The 19,866-nt window shown below is 48.5% G+C and overlaps 1 protein-coding gene across 2 annotated transcripts in view; it reads left to right on the top strand.

Moving 5' to 3' along the window:
* The window catches only part of TAOK3 (TAO kinase 3), a 248,794-nt gene that overhangs the window by 192,687 nt on the left and 36,241 nt on the right, over positions 1–19,866 (top strand). The window lies entirely within an intron of this gene.

Below are 19,866 nucleotides of genomic sequence, written 5' to 3' on the forward strand. Positions count from 1 at the left end.
TTCATTCATCCATTCGATCGTATTCACTGAGCACTTGCTGTGTGCAGAGCACTGGACTGAGCGCTTGGGAAGTAAAAGTTGGCAACGTATAGAGACGGTTCCTCTTCATCCATCCGGTCGGTCGGTCGGATTGGGCGAGCGCTTCCCCGGTGCGGGCCGCTGGATCAGGATGTTGGGAGAGGCCGAGGCCGGGATAAACGGAGGCCTTCCCCGTCCGCCACCGGCTCCCGCCCAAAGTCGGGGAGACGGACCACGGGGCGAATAAAGAAAACGAGAGATGGGGACACGGGCGGTGTGGGGCCGGAAAGAGGGGACGGCCAAGGAAGCGAGGCAGGATATGTTTGGTTTTATCCCCCTTCTAGACTGTGAGCCCACTGTTGGGCAGGGACCGTCTCTATGTGTTCCCAACTTGAACTTCCCAAGCGCTTAGTCCAGTGCTCTGCACACAGGAAGCGCTCGATAAATACGATTGAATGAATGAATGAATGAAAGGGAGCGGGAGAGGAGGAAAAGCGAGGCCTGGTCTGGGAAGGTTGTCCCACGGGGGCTCACCATCTTCTTCCCCATTTTATGGATGAAGTCACTGAGGCTCAGAGAAGTGAAGTGATTTGCCCAAGATCTCACAGCAGATGGGTGGCGGAGCTGGGATTCGAACCCATGATCTCTGACTCCAAAGCCCAGGCTGTTCGCACCGAGCCACACTGCTTCTTGGAGGAGACGGGCCTTCGATAAGGCCTTGGAGCGGGGGAGAGTGGCGGTTGGTAATATTAATTGTGATGGTATTCGTTAAGTGCTTACTACTACTACTACTACTGATAATAATAATGATGGCATTTATTAAGCGCTTACTATGTGCAAAGCACTGTTCTAAGCCCTGGGGAGGTTACAAGGTGATCAGGTTGTCCCACAGGGGCTCACAGTCTTAACCCCCATTTTACAGATGAGGTAACTGAGGCCCAGAGAAGCGAAGTGATTTGCTGAAAGTCACCCAGCTGACAATTGGCCAAATCGGGATTCGAACCCATGACCTCTGACTCCAAAGCCCGGGCTCTTTTCCACAGAGCCACGCTGCTTCTCAACGCCAGCGCCAAGCACCGTTCTAAGCGCTGAGGTAGATACAAGGTGATGAGGTGGTCCCACGGGGGGCTCACAGTCTTCATCCCCATTTTGCGGATGAGGTCACTGGGGTTCAGAGAAGTGAAGTGACTTGCCCAAGGTCACACAGCAGACGGGTGGCGGAGCTGGGATTCGAACCCACGATCTCTGACTCCAAAGCCCGGGCTTTTCGCACCGAGCCATGCTGCTTCTCAGAGGAGACGGGCCTTCGATAAGGCCTTGGAGCCGGGGAGAGTGGCGGTCAATAATACTAATTATGATGGTATTCGTTAAGCGCTTACTAATAATAATGGAGTTTATTAAGCACTTACTATGTGCAAAGCACCGTTCTAAGCACTGGGGAGGTAACAAGGTGATCAGGTTGGCCCACGGGGGGCTCACGGTCTTAACCCCCATTTTACAGATGAGGTAACTGAGGCCCAGAGAAGTGAAGTGACTTGCCCAAAGTCACACAACTGACAATTGGCCGAGCCGGGATTCGAACCCATGACCTCTGACTCCAAAGCCCGGGCTCTTTTCCACTGAGCCACGCTGCTTCTCACCGCCAGCGCCGAGCACCGTTCTAAGCGCTGAGGTAGATACAAGGTGATGAGGTGGTCCCACGGGGGGCTCACAGTCTTCATCCCCATTTTGCGGATGAGGTCACTGGGGTTCAGAGAAGTGAAGTGACTTGCCCAAGGTCACACAGCAGACGGGTGGCGGAGCTGGGATTCGAACCCACGATCTCTGACTCCAAAGCCCGGGCTTTTCGCACCGAGCCACGCTGCTTCTCAGAGGAGACGGGCCTTCGATAAGGCCTTGGAGCCGGGGAGAGTGGCGGTCAATAATACTAATTATGATGGTATTCGTTAAGCGCTTACTAATAATAATGGAGTTTATTAAGCACTTACTATGTGCAAAGCACCGTTCTAAGCACTGGGGAGGTAACAAGGTAATCAGGTTGTCCCACGGGGGGCTCACGGTCTTAACCCCCATTTTACAGATGAGGTAACTGAGGCCCAGAGAAGTGAAGTGACTTGCCCAAAGTCACACAACTGACAATTGGCCGAGCCGGGATTCGAACCCATGACCTCTGACTCCAAAGCCCGGGCTCTTTTCCACTGAGCCACGCTGCTTCTCACCGCCAGCGCCGAGCACCGTTCTAAGCGCTGAGGTAGATCCAAGGTGATGAGGTTGTCCCACAGGGGGGCTCACCGTCTTCATCCCCATTTTACGGATGAGGTCACTGAGGCTCAGAGAAGTGAAGTGACTGCCCAAGGTCACACAGCAGACAGGTGGCGGAGCTGGGATTCGAACCCACGATCTCTGACTCCAAAGCCCTGGCTGTTCGCACCGAGCCATGCTGCTTCTCAGAGGAGACGGGCCTTCGATAAGGCCTTGGAGCCGGGGAGAGTGGTGGTCAACAGTACTAATTATGATGGTATTCGTTAAGTGCTTACTAATAATGATAATAATAATAATGATGGCATTTATTAAGTGCTTACTATGTGCAAAGCAGTGTTCTAAGCACTGGGGAGGTTACAAGGTGATCAGGTTGTCCCATGGGGGGCTCACGGTCTTAACCCCCATTTTACAGATGAGGTAACTGAGGCCCAGAGAAGCAAAGTGATTTGCTGAAAGTCACCCAGCTGACAATTGGCCGAATCGGGATTCGAACCCATGACCTCTGACTCCAAAGCCCGGGCTCTTTTCCACTGAACCACGCTGCTTCTCAACACCAGCGCCGAGCACCGTTCTAAGCGCTGAGGTAGATACAAGGTGACGAGGTGGTCCCACGGGGGCCTCACAGTCTTCATCCCCATTTTACGGATGGGGTCACTGAGGCTCAGAGAAGTGAAGTGACTTGCCCAAGGTCACACAGCAGACGGGTGGCGGAGCTGGGATTCGAACCCATGATCTCTGACTCCAAAGCCCGGGCTGTTCACACTGAGCCACGCTGCTTCTCGGAGGAGACGGGCCTTCGATAAGGCCTTGGAGCCGGGGAGAGTGGCGGTCGATAATACTAATTATGATGGTATTCGTTAAGCGCTTACTAATAATGATAATAATAATAATGATGGCATTTATTAAGTGCTTACTATGTGCAAAGCACTGTTCTAAGCACTGGGGAGGTTACAAGGTGATCAGGTTGTCCCACGGGGGGCTCACGGTCTTAACCCCCATTTTACAGATGGGGTAACTGAGGCCCAGAGAAGCGAAGTGATTTGCCGAAAGTCACCCAGCTGACAATTGGCCAAGCCGGGATTCGAACCCATGACCTCTGACTCCAAAGCCCGGGCTCTTTCCACTGAGCCACGCTGCTTCTCACCGCCAGCGCCGAGCACCGTTCTAAGCGCTGAGGTAGATACAAGGTGACGAGGTTGTCCCACGGGGGCCTCACAGTCTTCATCCCCATTTTACGGATGAGGTCACTGAGGCTCAGAGAAGTGAAGTGACTTGCCCAAGGTCACACAGCAGACGGGTGGCGGAGCTGGGATTCGAACCCACGATCTCTGACTCCAAAGCCCGGGCTTTTCGCACCTAGCCATGCTGTTTCTCAGAGGAGACGGGCCTTCGATAAGGCCTTGGAGCCGGGGAGAGTGGCGGTCAATAATACTAATTATGATGGTATTCGTTAAGCGCTTACTAGGCGCCGAGCACCGTTCTGAGCGTCGAGGCAGATACAAGGTGATCAGGTTGTCCCACGTGGGGCTCACTGTCTTCATCCCCATTTTACAGATGAGGTCACTGAGGCACAGAATAATAATACTGATGGCATTTATTAAGCGCTGACTATATGTCAAGCACTGTTCTAAGCGCTGGGCAAGGTGATCAGGTTGTCCCACCTGGGGCTCACCGTCTTCATCCCCATTTTATATGAGGGAACTGAACAGAATAATAATCATAATGATGGCACTTATTAAGCGCTTACTATGTGCCAAGCACTGCTCTAAGCGCTGGGGAGGTTACAAGGTGATCAGGTTGTCCCACCTGGGGCTCGCAGTCTTTGTCCCCATTTGACAGATGAGGGAACTGAGGCCCAGAGAATAATAATAATAATAATAATGGCATTTATTAAGCGCTTACTATGTGCAAAGCCCTGTTCTAAGCGCTGGGGGGATACAAGGTAATCAAGTTGTCCCACGGGGGGCTCACAGTCTTTATCCCCATTTGCCCAATGAGGGAACCGAGGCCCAGAGAATAATAATAATAATAATAATAATAATAATAATAATAATAATGGCATTTATTAGGCACTTACTATGTGCAAAGCACTGTTCTAAGCACTGGGGCGATACAAGGTCATGAGGTTGTCCTACGTGGGGCTCACAGTCTTCATCCCCATTTTACAGATGAGGGAACTGAGGCCCAGAGAAGTGAAGTGACTTGCCCAAAGTCACACAGCTGACAAGTGGTGGAGCCGGGATTTGAACCCATGACCTCTGACTCCAAAGCCCATGCTCTTTTCCACTGAGCCACGCTGCTTCTCCAAATGCATTTATTAAGCACTTACTGTGTGCAAAGCACTGTTCTAAGCGCTGGGGGGATACAAGGTGATCAGGTTGTCCCACGTGGGGCTCACAGACTTAATCACCATTTTCCAGATGAGGGAACTGAGGCACAGAAAAGTGAAGTGACTTGCCCAAAGTCACCCAGCTGACAGTTGGCAGAGGCGGGATTAGAACCCACAACTTCTGACTCCCAAACCCGGGCTCTTTCCACTGAGCCACGCCGCTTCTCCGTCCGAGGTGCCTGTGGGATACGGCTGTGAGCCCGCTGTTGGGTAGGGACCGTCTCTGTATGTTGCCAACTTGGACTTCCCAAGCGCTTAGTACAGTGCTCTGCACACAGGAAGCGCTCAATAAATACAATTGAATGAATACGACCGAGGGGAAAGAGGCGTCACCGCTCACCACCAGGCCTCCTGGGGACAAAGCAGTTGGGTTCGGACCGCCTGCCTCTCTCTCTCTCTCTCTTCCCTATTTCGTTCTTTAATAATAATAATAATAATAATGATGGCATTGATTAAGCGCTTACTATGTGCAAAGCACTGTTCTAAGCGCTGGGGAGGTGACATGGTGATCAGGATGTCCCATGGGGGCTCACAGTCTTCATCCCCATTTTCCAGAGGAGGGAACTGAGGCCCAGAGAAGTGACGTTCATTCATTCAATCAATCAATCATTCAATCGTATTTATTGAGCGCTTGCTGTGTGCAGAGCAGTGGACTAATCAATCAATCAATCGTATTTATTGAGCGCTTCCTGTGTGCAGAGCACTGTACTAAGCGCTTGGGAAGTCCAAGTTGGCAACATAGAGAGACGGTCCCTACCCAACAGTGGGCTCACAGTCTAGAAGTGACTTGCCTAAAGTCACCGGGCTGACAATTGGCGGAGGCAGGATTTGAACCCATGACCTCTGACTCCAAAGCCCGGGCTCTTTCCACTGAGCCACGCTGCTTCTCTTTTTTTCCTCCTCTTCTCTTATTTTTCTTTTTCGGGAGCCGGGCCTTTGAGTTTCGACCGGACGTCTCCGCGGACCGTGGTGACCGCTTCGAGGGGCGGCCTCTAACTTAAAAGCGAACCCCTAAGTGGTGTGTTATAGACCCCCTCGGGCTACCTAATAGACTCCCCATTCAGGAGCCCCCGTGCTGGGAAAATAGAAAATCTGTCTCGGAAAGCCCAGACTAAAGGCAGGGTCCCAACAGTAGCCATCCCCGGTGACGGGGCCAGCCGGGAGCAGAGCTTTTCTGGGACTTGGGGATGTTTTCTGGAGGGGGAAAGGGGATGGGAAGCTTGGGGTGGGATGAGAAGCAGCGTGGCTCGGTGGAAAGAGCCCGGGCTTTGGAGTCCGAGATCATGGGTTCGAATCCCAGCTCCGCCGCATGTCTGCTGTGTGACTTTGGGCCAGTCACTTCACTTCTCTGGGCCTCGGTTCCCTCATCTGGAAAATGGGGATGAAGACTGGGAGCCCCCCGTGGGACAGCCTGATCACCTTGTGACCTCCCCAGCGCTTAGGACAGTGCTTTGCACATAGTAAGCGCTTAAGAAATGCCGTTATTATTATTATTATTATCCGTAAAATGGGGATTAAGACTGTGAGCCCCCCGTGAGACAACCTAATCACCTTGTGACCTCCGCAGCGCTTAGGACAGTGCTTTGCACATAGTAAGCGCTTAATAAATGCCGTTATCATTATTATTATTATCCGTAAAATGGGGATTAAGACTGTGAGCCCCCCGTGAGACACCCTGATCACCTTGTGACCTCCCCAGCGCTTAGGACAGTGCTTTGCACAGAGTAAGCGCTTAAGAAATGCCATGATTGTGAGCCCCCCGTGGGACAACCTGATCACCTTGTAATCTCCCAAGCGCTTAGAACAGTGCTTTGCACATAGTAAGTGCTTAATAAATGCCATCATTATTATTATTATTCTCTGGGCCTCAGTTCCCTCATCTGTAAAACGGGGATGAAGACTGAGCCGCACGTGGGACAACCTGATCACCTTGTAACCTCCGCAGCGCTTAGAACAGTGCTTTGCACCTAGTAAGCACTTAATAAATGCCGTTATCATTATTATTATTATCCGTAAAATGGGGATTAAGACTGTGAGCCCCCCCGTGGGACAACCTGATCACCTTGTATCCTCCTCAGTGCTTAGGACAGTGCTTTGCACATAGTAAGCGCTTAAGAAATGCCATCATTATTATTATTATTGTTATCCATAAAATGGGGATTAAGACTGTGAGCCCCCCGTGGGACAACCTGATCGCCTTGTGACCTCCCCAGCGCTTAGGACAGTGCTTTGCACATAGTAAGCGCTTAAGAAATGCCATTATTATTATTATTATTATTATCCATAAAATGGGGATTAAGACTGTGAGCCCCCCGTGGGACAACCTGATCACCTTGTATCCTCCTCAGTGCTTAGGACAGTGGTTTGCACAGAGTAAGTGCTTAAGAAATGCCATCATTATTATTATTATCGTTATCCGTAAAATGGGGATTAAGACTGTGAGCCCCCCATGGGACAACCTGATCACCTTGTGCCCTCCCCAGCGCTTAGGACAGTGCTTTGCACAGAGTAAGCGCTTAAGAAATGCCATGATTATTATTATTATTATTATCCGTAAAATGGGGATGAAGACTGTGAGCCCCCCGTGGGACAACCTGATCACCTTGTATCCCCCTCAGCACTTAGAACAGTGCTTGGCACATAGTAAGCGCTTAAGAAATGCCATTATTATTATAATTATTATTATTATTATCCGTAAAATGGGGATTAAGACTGAGCCCTCCGTGGGACAACCTGATCACCTTGTATCCCCCTCAGCACTTAGAAAAGTGCTTTGCACATAGTAAGCGCTTAACAAATGCCATCATTATTATTATGATGATTATGGGAATCTTGGGGTAGGATGGGGCCATCATTATTATTATTATTATTATGGGAATCTTGGGGTAGGATGGGAATCGTTGGGCTTGACCCGTTCCCGTTTGAACAAGAGGAGAAATCCCAAACGGCCCCTGGGGATCCCCTCACCCCGAGGAGGTCGGGACGCTGATGAAATAGACGGCTCCCTCCAGGTAGCGTTCGTGTATTTGTTCATTTATTGAGTGCTTCCTGTGTGCAGAGCGCTGGACTAAGCGCTTGGAAAGGACATGTGCTTCCCAAGCGCTTAGTCCAGTGCTCTGCACACAGTAGGCGCTCAATAAATACGATTGAATGAATGAAAGGACAGTGTGGCGATAAAGAGAGACAGTCCCTGCCCACAGTGGGCTCACAGTCTAGCCAGGGGAGGCATAGAGAGAAGCAGAGGAAAGAGCCTGGGCTTGAGAGTCCGAGGTTATGCGTTCAAATCCCACTCCGCCGCCTTGTCAGCTGGGTGACTTTGGGCAAGTCACTTCTCTGGGCCTCAGTTCCCTCATCTGGAAAATGGGGACAAAGACCGGGAGCCCCCCGGGGGACAACTTGATCACCTTGTAACCTCCCCAGTGCTTAGAACAGTGCTCGGCACCTAGTAAGTGCTTAACAAATGTCGTCATTATTATTATTATTATTATTATTATTATTATTATTATTATTATTAAATGAATATAATTCTAGATATATAGACATAGACATGAGCGCTGTGAGGCGGGGAGAGGAGGGGAAGAGCAAAGGGAGCGAGTCGAGGTTCATTCATTCAGTCAGTCATTCGTATTTATTGAGCGCTTACTGTGTGCAGAGCACTGGACTAAGTGCTTGGGAAGTCCAAGTTGGCAACATAGAGAGATGGTACCTACCCGACATTCATTCATTCATTCATTCATTCAATCGTATTTATTGAGCGCTTACTGTGTGCAGAGCACTGTACTATGCGCTTGGGAAGTCCAAGTTGGCAACATAGAGAGACGGTCCCTACCCACCATTCATTCATTCATTCATTCATTCATTCATTTAATCGTATTTATTGAGCGCTTACTGTGTGCAGAGGCCTTCCCAGACTGAGCCCCTTCCTTCCTCTCCCCCTCATCCCCCTCTCCATCCCCCCCATCTCACGTCCTTCCCTTCCCCACAGCACCTGTATATATGGATATATGTTTGTACATATTTATTACTCTATTTTACTTGTACATATCTATTCTATTTATTTTATTTTGTTAGTATGTTTAGGTTTGTTCTCTGTCTCCCCCTTTTAGACTGTGAGCCCACTGTTGGGTAGGGACCGTCTCTATATGTTGCCAACTTGGACTTCCCAAGCGCTTAGTACAGTGCTCTGCACACAGTAAGCGCTCAATAAATACTATTGATGATGAAAGCGCTTGGAAAGTCCAAGTTGGCAACATATAGAGACGGCCCCTACCCAACATCGATTCATTCATGCATTCAATCGTATTTATTGAGCGCTTACTGTGTGCAGAGCACTGTCCTAAGCGCCTGGGAAGTCCAAGTTGGCAACATATAGAGACGGTCCCTACCCAATCGATGTTCATTCATTCATTCATTCATTCATTCAATCATTTATTGAGCGCTTACTGTGTGCAGACCACTGGACTAAGCGCCTGGGAAGTCCAAGTTGGCAACATATAGAGACGGTCCCTACCCAACGTTCATTCATTCATTCATTCATTCAATTGTATTTATTGAGCGCTTACTGTGTGCAGAGCACTGATAGCGCTTGGGAAGTCCAACATTGATTCATTCATGCATTCAATCGTATTTATTGAGCGCTTACTGTGTGCAGAGCACTGTCCTAAGCGCCTGGGAAGTCCAAGTTGGCAACATATAGAGACGGTCCCTACCCGACATTCATTCATTCATTCATTCAATCGTATTTATTGAGCGCTTACTGTGTGCAGAGCACTGGACTAAGCGCTTGGGAAGTCCAAGTTGGCAACATATAGAGACGGTCCCTACCCAACATTCATTCATTCATTCAATTCAATCAGAATGAATTCAATTCATTCTTTCCACTCAGTGGAAAGAGCCCGGGCTTTGGAGTCAGAGGTCGTGGGTTCAAATCCCGGCTCCTCCGCTTGTCAGCTGGGTGACTTTGGGCAAGTCACTTCACTGCTCTGGGCCTCAGTTCCCTCATCTGGAAAATGGGGATGAAGACTGTGAGCCCCACGTGGGACAACCCGATCACCTTGTATCCTCCCCAGCGCTTAGAATAGTGTTTTGCACATAGTAAGCACTTAATAAATGCCGTCATTATTATTATTAGAGGGAGATCGGTAGGACGTCCGTCCACCTGGTTCTTAGAGGCGAGCGGCGAACGGGAGCCCACTGTTGGGTAGGGACCGTCTCTAGATGTTGCCAACTTGGACTTCCCAAGCGCTTAGTCCAGTGCTCTGCACGCAGTAAGCGCTCAATAAATACGATTGATTGATTGATTGAACGGGAAGCTTCGGAGTCGGCTTCGCCGGGCCGCCTTTCCCGAACGCTCCCGTCGGCGGTGGGTCGTCTCCCCCTCGCCCGGCTCGAGGAACCGTCCGTTTCGAGGAGATTCCCGGGCCGGGAGGCTGAGTCTCCATCCGGAACGAGAGAGGAAACAAACCGTTCTCGGGGCTCAGATCAGCTTTGACCTACAAACCCGAAAATCGGGGAAGGAAGGCGTGGGCAGGGAAAAAAGGAGAGGGAGAAAATCATCCCTCCCTTACTGAAAACCAAAAATACAGGCCGGGCACGCTGTTACTGACCATGTGAGGACAGGCATTAGTACAGTGCTAAGTGCTTAGTACAGTGCTGTGCACACAGTAAGCGCTCAATAAATGCGATTGATGATCAGGGATATTTATTAATGATGATAATACTAGTAATGGTATTTGTTAAGCGCTTACTATGTGCCAAGCACCGTTCTAAGCACTGGGGAGGTTACAAGGTGATCAAGTTGTCCCATGGGGGGCTCCCAGTCTTCATCCCCATTTTCCAGATGAGGTCACCGAGGCCCAGAGAAGTGAAATGACTTGCCCGGAGTCGCCCAGCTGGTAAGTGGCCGAGCCGGGATTAGAACCCACGACCTCGGACTCCCAAGCCCGGGCTCTTTCCACTGAGCCGCGCTGCTTCTCTGTACAATAGAATTGGTAGACGTGGTAGAGAAGCAGCGTGGCTCAGTGGAAAGAGCCCGGGCTTTGGAGTCAGAGGTCATGGGTTCGAATGCCGGCTCCGCCACATGTCTGCTGTGTGACTTTGGGCAAGTCACTTATCTTCTCTGAGCCTCAGTGACCTCATCTGCAAAATGGGGATTAAGACTGTGAGCCCCATGTGGGACAACTTGATCACCTTGTATCCCCCCAGCGCTTAGAACAGTGCTTAGAAACGCTTAACAAATGCCATTATTATTATTATTATTATTATTATGTTCCCTGCCTTCAAGGAGCTTGCAGTTTATTGTGTGCAAAGGACTGTACTAAGTGTGTGGAAGAGTGCAATCCAATAGAGGTGGTAAACGTGTACCCTGCCTTCAAGGAGCTTGCACTCTGCTTTGTGCAAAGCACTGTTCTCAGAGCTTGGGAGAGTAATTGTAGTAGTGATGATAGTATTTTTGAAGCGCTTACTGAAATAAATAATAATAATAAATAATGATGGCATTTATCAAGCGCTTACTATGTGCAAAGCACTGTTCTAAGCGCTGGGGAGGTTACAAGGTGATCGGGTCGTCCCACGGGGGGCTCACAGTCTTAATCCTCATTTTACAGATAAGGTAACTGAGGCACAGAGAATAATAATAATAATGGCATTTATTAAGCGCTTACTATGTGCAAAGCACTGTTCTAAGAGCTGGGGAGGTTACAAGGTGATTGGGTTGTCCCACGGGGGGCTTACAGTCTTAATCTTCATTTTACAGATGAGGGAACTGAGGTGCAGAGAAGTGAAGTGACTTGCCCAAAGTCACCCAGCTGACAAGTGGCGGAGCTGGGATTTGAACTCATGACCTCTGACTCCAAAGCCCGGGCTCTTTCCACTGAGCCACGCTGATACTATGTATCAGGCACTGATCTGAGCGCTAGGGTAGACGCAAGATAGTCGGGTTGGACACAGTCCCCGTCCCGTGTGGGGCTCACAGTCTCCATCTTCTAGACTGTGAGCCCATTCTCTATATGTTGCCAACTTGTATTTCCCAAGCGTTTAGTACAGTGCTCTGCACACAGTAAGCTCTCAATAAATACCATTGAATGAATGAGTGAATGAATGAATGAATGAATCTTCTAGACTGTGAGCCCACTATTGGGTAGGGACCGTCTCTAGATGTTGCCAACTTGTACTTCCCAAGTGCTTAGTACAGTGCTCTGCACACAGTAAGTGCTCAGTAAATACGATTGATTGATTGATTGATCCCCGATTTCCAGCCAAGATCACTGAGTCCCAGAAAAGTGAAGTGACTTCCCCAAGGTCACCCAGCAGACGAGCGGCGGAGTCGTTGATGCAGGCCTCGATAGCATCAATATCAATAAGCAGAATTAGAGATATAGACACATCATATGGAATTATAAAATACATACCTAGATACACTTCTCCGTGCCTCAGTTACCCGTCCTGTAAAAGGGGGATGAATCAATCAATCGTATTTATTGAGCGCTTACTGTGTGCAGAGCACTTGGGAAGTCCAAGTTGGCAACATCTAGAGACAGTCCCTACCCAACAGTGGGCTCACAGTCTAAAAGGGGGAGACAGAGAACAAAACCAAATATACTAACAAAATAAAATAAATAGAATAGATATGTACAAGTAAAATAAATAGAGTAACAAATATGTACAAACATATCAATCAATCGTATTTATTGAGCGCTTACTGTGTGCAGAGCACTGGACTAAGCGCTTGGGAAGTCCAAGTTGGCAACATCTAGAGACGGTCCCTACCCGACAGTGGGCTCACAGTCTAGAAGGGGGAGACAGACAACAAAACCAAACATACTAACAAAATAAAATAAATAGAATAGATAGGTACAAGTAAAATAAATAAATAAATAAATAGAGTAACAAATATGTACAAACATATCAATCAATCGTATTTATTGAGCGCTTACTGTGTGCAGAGCACTGTACTAAGTGCTTGGGAAGTCCAAGTTGGCAACATATAGAGACGGTCCCTACCCAACAGTGGGCTCACAGTCTAAAAGGGGGAGACAGACAACAAAACCAAACATACTAACAAAATAAAATAAATAGAATAGATAGGTACAAGTAAAATATATAAATAAATAAATAGAGTAATAAAGATGTAGCCCAATGTGGGACAGGGACTTTGGCCAACCTGGTTGAATTGTATCTACTCCAAGACAGCGCTTGGCACATAGTAAGCATTTAACAATTGCTATTACTGTTATTATTACTATCAAAGTGTTTTAGGGCTGCGATTGAAAGTGCACAAGCGACCTAGAAGAGAAGGAGATTGAGGTGGGGAAATGCGAGATAGGCGAGGAAGACTTTCATCATCATCATCATCATCAATCGTATTTATTGAGCGCTTCCTGTGTGCAGAGCACTGGACTAAGCGCTTAGGAAGTACAAATTGGCAACATCTAGAGACAGTCCCTACCCAACAGTGGGCTCACAGTCTAAAAGGGGGAGACAAAACCAAACATACTAACAAAATAAAATAAATAGAATAGATAGGTACAAGTAAAATATATAAATAAATAACTAGAGTAATAAAGATGTAGCCCAATGTGGGACAGGGACTTTGGCCAACCTGGTTGAATTGTATCTACTCCAAGACAGCGCTTGGCACACAGTAAGCATTTAACAATTACTATTACTATTATTATTATCATCATCATCATCATCAATCGTATTTATTGAGCGCTTACTGTGTGCAGAGCACTGGACTAAGCGCTTGGGAAGTACAAGTTGGCAACATCTAGAGACGGTCCCTACCCGACAGTGGGCTCACAGTCTAAAAGGGGGAGACAGAGAACAAAACCAAACATACTAACAAAATAATTATTACTAATTATTACAAAATATTATTACTATCAAAGTGTTTCAGGGCTGCGATTGAAAGTGCAAAAGCGACCTAGAAGAAAAGGAGATTGAGGTGGGGAAATGCGAGATAGGCGAGGGAGACTTTCGAGGCCGGGCGGTGGATTGAATGATTTGGGATGGGAAACCAGCAGGAAGAACTCCAAAGGAGGGACGGGAAGCCGGAATCATTCAGTCCATCAGTCCGGGCTACTTATTCAGCGCCTACTGGGTGCAGGGAAGCACTTGGGGGGAGTCCAGTCCAGTCGAATCGGCAGACGCGTTGAGTTTCTGGTCCGCGGGAAGGAAGGAAAGAGGCCCTGGCCGTTTTCGTCGGCGTTGGGCGGCTTGGAAGGTCTCACGGTAGGAATAAGCCCAGAACCAACGGAGGTCGTCTGCTGTGTGACTCTGGGCCAGTCACTTGACTTCTCTGTGCCTCAGTTACTGGAACTTGACACCCGTCCACGTGCTTTGTTTCATTGTCTGTCTCCCCCTTCTAGACCGTGAGCCCGCTGTCGGGTAGGGACCGTCTCTAGATGTTGCCGACTTGGACTTCCCAAGCGCTTGGTACAGTGCTCTGCGCACAGTAAGCTCTCAATAAATACGATTGAATGAATGAATGAACAGTGTTGCTCAGTGGAAAGCACCCGAGCTTGAGAGTCAGAGGTCGTGGGTTCTAATCCCGGCTGCACCAATCAATCAATCAATCGTATTTATTGAGCGCTTACTGTGTGCAGAGCACTGGACTAAGTGCTTGGGAAGTACAAGTTGGCAACACTCGTCAGCTGTGTGACTCTGGGCGAGTCGCTTCACTTCTCTGTGCCTCAGTGACCTCATCTGGAAAATGGGGATGAAGACTGTGAGCCCCCCGTGGGACAACCTGATCACCTTGTTTCTACCCCAGCGCTTAGAACAGTGTTTGGCACATAGTAAGCGCTTAACAAACACCGTCATCATCAACAGTGCTTGGCCCATAGTAAGCGCTTAACAAATGCCATCATCATCAACAGTGCTTGGCACATAGTAAGCGCTTAACACCATTATCAGCAACAGTGCTTGGCACATGGTAAGCGCTTAACAAACACCATCATCATCAACAGTGCTTGGCACATAGTAAGCGCTTAACAAACGCCATCATCATCAACAGTGCTTGGCACATAGTAAGCGCTTAACCAACGCCATCATCATCAACAGTGCTTGGCACATAGTAAGTGCTTAACAGACGCCATCATCATCAACAGTGCTTGGCACATAGTGCTTAACAAACACCATCATCATCAACAGTGTTTGGCACATAGTAGGCGCTTAACAGACACCATCATCATCAGCAGTGCTTGGCACATAGTAAGCACTTAACAGACGCCATCATCATCAACAGTGTTTGGCACATAGTAAGCGCTTAACAAGCCATCATCATCAATAGTTCTTGGCACATAGTAAGCGCTTAACCAACACCATCATCATCAACAGTGCTTGGCACATAGTAAACGCTTAACCAACACCATCATCATCAACAGTGCTTGGCACATAGTAAGCGCTTAACCAACACCATCATCATCAACAGTGCTTGGCACATAGTAAACACTTAACAAACACCATCATCATCAACAGTGCTTGGCACATAGTAAGCGCTTAACCAACACCATCATCATCAACAGTGCTTGGCACATAGTAAACGCTTAACCAACACCATCATCATCAACAGTGCTTGGCACATAGTAAGCGCTTAACCAACACCATCATCATCAACAGTGCTTGGCACATAGTAAACGCTTAACAAACACTATCATCATCAACAGTGCTTGGCACATAGTAAGCGCTTAACCAACACCATCATCATCAACAGTGCTTGGCACATAGTAAACGCTTAACAAACACCATCATCATCAACAGTGTTTGGCACATAGTAAGCGCTTAACAAACACCATAATTATTATTATTATTACAGTGCTCTGCACACAGTAAGCACTCAATAAATGTGATTGAATGAATGGATGGGGAGGCAGACATTAATAGATAAAAATAAATTACAGATATGGACATAATTCCATATGGGAGCAGAGTCAGCGTAGCTCTTACATCTCCCTGTGCCACTTGAACGATTTTTCAGGCGTTTTCCTAATGAAGCTGGGGGTTTCCAAGGGAAAACTGTGGAGCGCCCTTCACTTGGATTTTTTATTTTTGGTCAGTTTCATCATCATCAGCAATCATATTTATTGAGCGCTTACTGTGTGCAGAGCACTGTACTAAGCGCTTGGGAAGTACAAATTGGCAACATATAGAGACAGGAATCTTCAGGATGCGCCCTGCGGGGCTCGCAGTCTTCATCCCCATTTGACAGATGAGGGAACTGAGGCCCAGAGAAGTGAAGCGACTGGCCCAAAGTCACACAGCAGACAAGGGGCGGAGCCGGGATTAGAACCCGGGTCCTCTGACTTCCAAGCCTGGGCTCTTTCCACTAAGCCGCGCTGAATGAGTGAATAATTCATTTATTTTTGTTACTGTCTTTCTCCCCCTCTGGACTTTCGGCTCATTGTGGGTCGGGAATGTGTCCGTTTCTCGTTCTGTTGACTTCTCTCAAGCGTTCAGTCCAGTGCTCTGCTCACAGGAAGCGCTCACTAAATAGGATTGAGTGAATGAAGGAACGAATGAACAAACCCCCTGTAGACTTTCAGCTCGCTGTGGGTCGGGAATGTGTCCATTTCTCATTCTGTTGACTTCTCCCAAGCGTTCAGTCCAGTGCTCTGCTCACAGGAAGCGTTCACTAAATAGGACTGAGTGAATGAACAAATGAAAGAATGAACGAACAAACCTCCTCTAGACTTTCAGCTCGTTTTGTGTGGGGATTGTGTCCGTTTCTCGTTCTGTTGACCTCTCCCAAGCGTTCAGTCCAGTGCTCTGCCCAAAAGAAGCGCTCACTAAATAGGACTGAGTAAATGAAGGAACGAAAGAACGAACAAACCAACCCCCTCTAGATTTTCAGCTCATTGTGGGTGGGGAATGTGTCCATTTCTCGTCCTGTTGACCTCTCCCAAGCGTTCAGTCCAGCGCTCTGCCCACAGGAAGCGCTCACTAAATAGGACTGAGTGAATGAAGGAACGAATGAACAAACTCCCTGTAGACTTTCAGCTCATTGTGGGTGGGGAATGTGTCCGTTTCTCATCCTGTTGACTTCTCCCAAGCGTTCAGTCCAGTGCTCTGCCCACAGGAAACGCTCGCTAAATAGGATTGAGTGAATGAAGGAACGAATGAACAAATTCCTGTAGACTTTCAGCTCGCTGTGGGTCGGGAATGTGTCCGTTTCTCGTTCTGTTGACCTCTCCCAAGCGTTCAGTCCAGCGCTCTGCTCACAGGAAGCGTTCGCTAAATAGGACTGAGTGAATGAACAAATGAAAGAATGAACGAACAAACCTCCTCTATACTTTCAGCTCGTTGTGGGTCGGGAATGTGTCCGTTTCTCATCCTGTTGAGCTCTCCCAAGCGTTCAGTCCAGCGCTCTGCCCATAGGAAGCGCTCACTAAATAGGATTGAGTGAATGAATGAACGAAAGAACGAACGAACAAACCCCCTCTAGACTTTCAGCTCGTTGTGGGTCGGGAATGTGTCCGTTTCTCATTCTGTTGACCTCTCCCAAGCGTTCAGTCCAGCGCTCTGCCCATAGGAAGCGCTCACTAAATAGGATTGAGTGAATGAATGAACGAAAGAACGAACGAACAAACCCCCTCTAGACTTTCAGCTCGTTGTGGGTCGGGAATGTGTCTGTTTCTTGTTCTGTTGAACTCTTCCAAGCGTTCAGTCCAGTTCTCTGCCCACAGGAAGCGCTTGCTAAATAGGATTGAGTGAATGAACGAACGAAAGAACAAACAAACAAACCCCCTCTAGATTTTCAGCTCATTGTGGGTCGGGAATGTGTCCGTTTCTCGTCCTGTTGACCTCTCCCAAGCGTTCAGTCCAGCGCTCTGCCCACAGGAAGTGCTCGCTAAATAAGACTGAGTGAATGAACAAATGAAAGAATGAACAAACAAACCTCCTCTAGATTTTCAGCTCGTTGTGGGTGGGGAATGTGTCCGTTTCTCATTCTGTTGAGCTCTCCCAAGCGTTCAGTCCAGCGCTCTGCCCACAGGAAGCGCTCGCTTAATACGATTTTATGAATGAAGGAACGAAAGAACAAACAAACCAACCCCCTCTAGATTTGCAGCTCGTTGTGGGTCGGGAATGTGTCCGTTTCTCGTCCTGTTGAGCTCTCCCAAGCGTTCAGTCCAGCGCGCTGCCCACAGGAAGCGCTCGCTAAATAGGACTGAGTGAATGAAGGAACGAACGAACAAACTCCCTGTAGACTTTCAGCTCGTTGTGGGTCGGGAATGTGTCTGTTTCTCGTTCTGTTCATCTTTCCCAAGTGTTTAATCCAGTGCTGTGCCCACAGGAAGCGATCACTAAATAGGATTGAGTGAATGAAGGAACGAATGAACAAACCCCCCCTAGATTTCACTAAATAGGATTGAGTGAATGAAGGAACGAATGAACAAACCCCCTCTAGATTTTCAGCTCGTTGGGAAGCAGCGTGGCTCAGTGGAAAGAGCCCGGGCTTGGGAGTCAGAGGTCATGGGTTCTAATCCCGCCTCCGCCACTTGTCAGCTGGGTGACTTTGAGCAAGTCGCTTCACTTCTCTGGGCCTCAGTGACCTCATCTGTAAAATGGGGATGAAGACTGCGAGCCCCCCCATGGGACAACCTGATCACCTTGTAACCTCAGCACTTAGAACGGTGCTTTGCACGTAGTAAGCGCTTAACAAATGCCATCATCATTATTATTATTATTATTACTGTGGGTTGGGAATGTGTCCATTTCTCATTCTATTAATCTCTCCCAAGCATTCAGTCCAGCGCTCTGCCCACAGGAAGCGCTCGCTAAATAGGACTGAGTGAATGAAAGAACGAATGAACAAACTCCCTGTAGACTTTCAGCTCGTTGTGGGTGGGGAATGTGTCCGTTTCTCGTTGTTGATCCCTCCCAAGCGTTCAGTCCAGCGCTCTGCCCACAGGAAGCGTTCACTAAATAGGACTGAGTGAATGAAGGAACAAACGAACAAACTCCCTGTAGACTTTTAGCTCGTTTTGTGTGGGGATTGTGTCCGTTTCTCATCCTGTTGACCTCTCCCAAGCGTTCAGTCCAGCGCTCTGCCCAGAGGAAGCACTCGCTAAATAGGATTGAGTGAATGAAGGAACGAACGAACAAACCCCCTGTAGACTTTCAGCTCATTGTGGGTCGGGAATGTGTCCGTTTCTCATCCTGTTGACCTCTACCAAGTGTTCAGTCCAGCGCTCTGCCCACAGGAAGCGCTCGCTAAATAGGATTGAGTGAATGAAGGAACTAATGAACAAACCCCTTGGAGACTTTCAGCTCGTTGTGGGTCGGGAATGTGTCTGTTTCTGGTCCTGTTAACCTCTCCCAAGCGTTCAGTCCAGCGCTGTGCCCACAGGAAGCGTTCACTAAATAGGACTGAGTGAATGAAGGAATGAACGAACAAACTCCCTGTAAACTTTCAGCTCGTTGTGGGTAGGGAAATGTGTCCGTTTCTCATCCTGTTGACCTCTCCCAAGCGTTCAGTCCAGCGCTCTGCCCACGGGAAGCACTCGCTAAAGAGGACTGAGTGAATGACGGAATGAGTGAACAAGCTCCCTGTAGACTTTCAGCTCGTTGTGGGTCAGGAATGTGTCCGTTTCTCATTCTGTTGACCTCTCCCAAGCGTTCAGTCCAGCGCTCTGCCCACAGGAAGCGCTCGCTAAATAGGACTGAGTGAATGACGGAACGAACGAACGAGCTCCCTGTAGACTTTAAGCTCGTTGTGGGTGGGGAATGTGTCCGTTTCTCATCCTGTTGACGTCTCCCAAGCGTTCAGTCCAGCACTCTGCCCACAGGAAGTGTTCGCTGAATAGGACTGAGTGAATGAAGGAACGAACGAACGACTCCCTGTAGACTTTCAGCTCGTTGTGGGTTGGGAATGTGTCCATTTCTGGTCCTGTTGAGCTCTCCCAAGCGTTCAGTCCAGTGCTCTGCCCACAGGAAGCGTTCGCTAAATAGGACTGAGTGAGTGAAGGAACGAACGAGCAAACTCCCTGTAGACTTTCAGCTCGTTTTGTGTGGGGATTGTGTCCGTTTCTCATCCTGTTGACCTCTCCCAAGCGTTCAGTCCAGCGCTCTGCCCAGAGGAAGCGCTCGCTAAATAGGACTGAGTGAATGAAGGAACTAATGAACAAACCCCTTGGAGACTTTCAGCTCGTTGTGGGTCGGGAATGTGTCCGTTTCTGGTCCTGTTAACCTCTCCCAAG

The sequence above is a fragment of the Tachyglossus aculeatus genome, chromosome 21 (assembly GCF_015852505.1).
Source record: "Tachyglossus aculeatus isolate mTacAcu1 chromosome 21, mTacAcu1.pri, whole genome shotgun sequence".
NCBI classification, from domain to species: Eukaryota; Metazoa; Chordata; class Mammalia; order Monotremata; family Tachyglossidae; genus Tachyglossus; species Tachyglossus aculeatus.